General features: G+C 39.7%; 1 pseudogene; it reads left to right on the top strand.

Moving 5' to 3' along the window:
• Positions 1-313: 313 nt before the first annotated feature.
• On the top strand, positions 314-499 carry LOC143437423 (small nucleolar RNA U3; annotated as a pseudogene).
• The last annotated feature ends 4,695 nt before the right edge of the window (positions 500-5,194 follow it).

The raw sequence follows: 5,194 nt of genomic DNA, 5'->3' as shown, positions 1-5,194 counted from the left end.
GGCGGTGTGTGGCCGTCAGTGATGACTCATGACCCATTGCAGGCGGAGGTGGGACGAGGCAGGAGAGAACTGTGAGCCGATTGGCTGCTCGGCGACTGTATGCTAATCTCGGTGGCAGTGCAGGGAAACTGTATCGACTCCAAATGCCCGGTGGACTGGGTATGGAGAGGCCAGAGCTCGTCTCCCCTCGTGGGCAGACATGTTGTGCGATGGGGGCGCTGACAGGGATAGCGTGGGGCGTCTCAGCAGAAGTCGCCATGTGTATGATGTGAGGGCCCTTGGTGCAGTTGGGTGATGGCGGGAGTGTGTGGTTAAGACTATATTTTCAGGGATTATTTCTATAGTTCGTTACTAGAGAAGTTTCTCTGCCCATGTAGAGCACCTGAAACCACAAGGAGCGCAGCTTTAGGTGCTGCTTCAGTGTAGCAGTCTCCAGCCATTGATGATCGTTCTTCTCTCCTTTGGGAGGGTGAGAGGGAGGGAACTAAGTTTGAGTGGATCTTGGTTTAATTTTAATAGTGGAAAATATAATTGGTGTATCTTATGAATGCAATCAGTGTTGTAAAGCATTTTCAAGTCACAATCATCTGCAATGACATAAAAGATAACATACAAGAGAGAAACCTGCTTGAATATTAATAATGTGGTAATGCCTTTGCATGTCATAATTCTTTACACATACATAAAAGAAATGAAACCAGAGAGAATATTAATTAACATAATCACTGTGATAAATCCTTGACAATTCACTTTTTTCTGTAACTACATAATGGAACACATTCAAGAGAGTCACTCAGTGTCATCAAGGTGCTAAGCCCTTGGATGTGGCAGCCATTGCTTGATACATAAAAGAATACATACTGTAGAGAAACTGCATGGATTTCATGAATGAGGTGAAGTCTTTGCATGACAATATACTCTCCAACTACTTCAAATAACATAACCTTTAGAAAAACCTTACAAATATAACAAACATAGAGAAGTCTGTGCCTATCACTATAGACTCCAAAGACATAAAAGACCACAAATAGGACAGAAATCTTATGAATATACTCAAGTTGGAAAATCCATTACATGCCACAGTATTCTCTGAATACAAAAATCAACAGATACTAGAGAGAAACCTTCTGAAAGTAGTCAATGTGGTAAAGTGTCTGCATGTCCTAATCATATTTAAATGCAAGAACAAATTCACAGTAGAAATTAACTGTGGTGTTTTGAATATGCTTGTCCCTAAGAAGTGACGATGTTAGTATGTTTGGATTTGTTGGAGTAGAAATTACTGTTTTGAAAGAAGTAAATTTCTAGAGTGATGGTCTTTGGAGTTCCGGCCAGTATAAAACAGACTCTGCTACTATTTTGCTGGATGACAGACAGTCTCTTCCTGGATGCCTTTTCATGAAGATGCAGAACTCTCAGCTCCTTCTCCAGCATCATCGCTGCCTGCATGCTGACATTCCTGCTATGTTGGTAATGAACTAAATATCTGAAAGTGTAAGACAGACCAAAGTAACTATTTGCATTTAACACTGTTGCCTTGGTCACAGTGTCTTTTCTTAGCAATGGAAATTCTATCTAAGACAGAAGTTGGTACAGACTTAAGTATTCTTATTGGTAGGCCTGGACACATTTTCGTTGGAAGCAACGTGGGTTTGACTTTGGGTTTGTACATGCATTAAGTGGAACTTCATGGGCCATGCTAGTAAAACACATATGTGCTAAGGGTGGTTTGAAATTTGTATATAGTTTTTATAATGCTTTGTTGAAGAATGTTGCTGTGTTTTGCTCTAATCTGAAGGTAAAGAGGTTTATTTTTTAAATTACATTGATAAAGGAAGTCTCAGGAAAGACAAGCATAACCTTTGGCCTGTGTTTACTCTCATGGTGATTGTTTGAAGGAAAAAAATATGAAATGTTAGCTTCAAAGAGAAAATGTCACCAGGAAGTTGAATGAAGCTAAATCCTGTGATCAAACATACACAATATTTTTAAAGAAATGGTGATATTATGGCAAGATTCCATCCACTTAAACATAAGGATGCGAAGTTTTATGGATGAGAACTGTATAATGTTAGGCACTAACCACTAATTGTTTTTATGTAGACATGAGGAGATACAATTATGTGTCAAATTGACAATGTACAGATTGTGATTGCTATGCTGGGTTTTCAATTTAAAATCTAAAAGGATATAGGATATACTTAGGTCCAGGCATGGTAGTACACACCTTAAATCCCAGGAGATGAACATCAAGCAGATCTCTGATTCAAGTCATCCTGGTACAGAACAAGTTTTAGGTAATAAAAAGCTTAGATATGGGCAATGTGTTACACACGTATTACTCAACATTCAGAAGACAGAGCCATGCAGATCTCTTGAGTTCAAGATTCATCTACAGAGCAAGTTCAAGGACAGCTGAGCTTAGGCAATGAAGTTGTTGAAAAATAGAAAGCTGATGATGAAGTAATAGAAGGGGCCATGTTTGGGCCCCAGCAAGCAGAAGAACTCAGGAACTTTGTCCATGTGACTCTGCTTTTAGAGGAAAGAATAGAGTGAACAACTGAGACAATTGGTGCTAGTTGGCTGTAGTTAGAAAATTAGTGGGGTTGAAGAAGAACCCAGCACCACTGAGGTGATATCTTCTGGTATGTTTTTTTTTCTGAGAGGAGAAAGAAGTTGTATTCCAGAGGTAGCCAAGGTTGTCCCTTGTGGTGCAGCTTGACTCAGTCCTGTATAAGACTCACCCAGGTGGCACTGGTTTTAAGGCATGAGTGTTTCATGCAGTGTGGCTGAGGCTTGGCACCATGAAGGGAGCATGAGAGGAATGTAGTGAAGACTGTTTGTCACAGAAGAACCCAGCATGTTGAAGATGTCAGTCTCGTGGGATGAGCAGAAAGAACAGCAGCAGCAGCAATTGAGAGTAGTCAAGCAGAACCTAGTGACCTAAAGAGGGAAGAGCTGGAGAGAGACCCAGCTTCTTTTCAGGAGTGCAGAAGATCATCTGTGGATCCCAGCTACTGGAACAAGAAGCTGTAATTTTGAAGTTTCTTTGCAGACCCCAAGAATTTTAGATTCCCAAGCTATCTTCTCAGGAAAACTATTTTCAGAAAATAAAATCAGCCAAACATAAAGAATTGTGCTGCAGTGAGCAGGGCAGGAAGGAGTTGGAGATCTGTAGAACGCCTTGACATCAAACATGGAGATGCAGAGTTTGGAGATTTCCTTGCTGGCTTTTGATCTTCTTTTGGCCCAGTATTTTCTCACAATGGTGATTAGGAATGGTGACCTATATCCTCTGAATTTGTATGGATATGATGTGCTATTTGTTTTGGAAAGTATAGGGAATTAAAGTTACTTGATTGGAATGATCTCAGAAGAGACTTTGAACTTTGGACTTTTAACATTTATGAGACTTCTATAGATGATGAGGACTTTTTAATTCGAACCTCACATATTTTGTATTATGCTATTTTTAAATATGGTCTCCATACACTCATATGTTTGCACAATCATATGGGGGCAAGGCAGTGGAATGTGGTAGTATAAATATGCTTGGCTCAAGGAGTGGGAGGAAGTTATTATGAGATGTTGCCTTGTTGGAGGAAGTGCATCACTATTAGGGTGGGCTTTGAAGTTTCATCCAGTGCAGAATGGACCCTCCTACTAGCTCCCTGGCAGACAGTCTCTCCCTGGCTGCCTTTGGATCAAGATGCAGAACTCTCAGCTTCTTCACCAGCATCATGTTTTCTTCCATGCCTGCCATGCTTCCTGCTGTGATGAAAAAGGACTAAATCTCTCAAACTGTAAGCCAGTCCCAATTAAACTGTTGCTTTTATAGAAGTTGCCTTGTTCATGATTTTTCTTCATAGCAATGGAAACACTAAGACAGAAAGCCAGTGAGTGTGTTTAATATGGTCAATCTTTTGCACAATTCTCTAGTCTTCATTATCTTGAAAAATACATGCTAGAGTGTAAGTATGCCCCCTGTGACTCAGGTCATGTCTCCTGAGTCTAAACAGGCCCCCAGATTCATAAACATGGTCCCTGTGTCTCAGGACATACCCCTGAGTCTTAAACATGCCCCCTGTGACTCTGAACTTGCCTCCTGAGTGGTAAACATGCACCCTGTGTCTCAGGACATGCCCCCTGAGTTTTAAGCACATTCCCCTATGTCTCAGAACACACTTATGGAGTCTTAAACATGCCCTCTGTGATTCAGGACACACTCACAGGGTCCTAATAGACATGTTTAGTATAGTGAAGCATTTTCACACCTCTGTAGTCTTCATCATTATGAAACTATTCATACTGGGCAGTGGTTACATACTGTGTTAAAGCTTTTACATCATGGGGTCCACTGAGATCCAACAACTCAAACACAGGACAAGCAAATGATAAGAATTTATTGTAATCAAGTCACTATTGATAAATCAGGTCCACAAAATAATACTCAGAAGCTTAGCTGCAATACCCAGCCTCAGCCCCACCCTGAACCAGAAAGTTATATAGCATCTAAAAGTCAAAAACACAATGTCCTGTGCCAAGTTACAGTTACCTTTTTTCCCAATCATGATTTTTTGTTGTTGTTGTTTTACTCTATGCCAAATGATACAGAATGTCGGTTGTATGGTCAAAACTATCACAGCCATTTGTTCTTTTGTGGTTAGGAACATGCATTATATTTTGAGGAATAAAACATGAATAACAGAAATCATGGATAGGGACAGTTGGTATGTTTTAGGAAACAAAACATGAGTGAGGAAAGCTGGTCAGATATTGTTAAGTACACAGGTCCCCTATGACCTAAAACTTAGTTTGAATTTATGATTAAATGTAGGTTGGTAACAGAAAGGCAGAACTTAGGGTAAGTTTCTTTTGCTTCTTCCCAACATCTGTATATTATAGACATATTTGAATATGTAACAGAACACATATTGAGACATATCTTACAAATGTAATCAACGAGATAAAACCTTTTCACAATACAATCATCTATGAACATAGAAGAACAAATCCTGGAGAGAAATGCTATGAATAAGCAATGTGGTAAAGCCTTTGCATGTGGCAGTTGTCCTAGAAACCATGAGAAAAAGTCATAATGCGAGAAACCCCATAAACGTGGTCAATGTGTTAAAATCTTGTACTTTCTGATAACTTTATAGAAGACTAAACTCTTTAGTAAGTAATCAATCTA

Source organism: Arvicanthis niloticus, chromosome Y, assembly GCF_011762505.2.
Source record: "Arvicanthis niloticus isolate mArvNil1 chromosome Y, mArvNil1.pat.X, whole genome shotgun sequence".
In the NCBI taxonomy this organism is placed as follows: domain Eukaryota; kingdom Metazoa; phylum Chordata; class Mammalia; order Rodentia; family Muridae; genus Arvicanthis; species Arvicanthis niloticus.
This window is presented reverse-complemented; position numbering and strand designations above follow the sequence as displayed.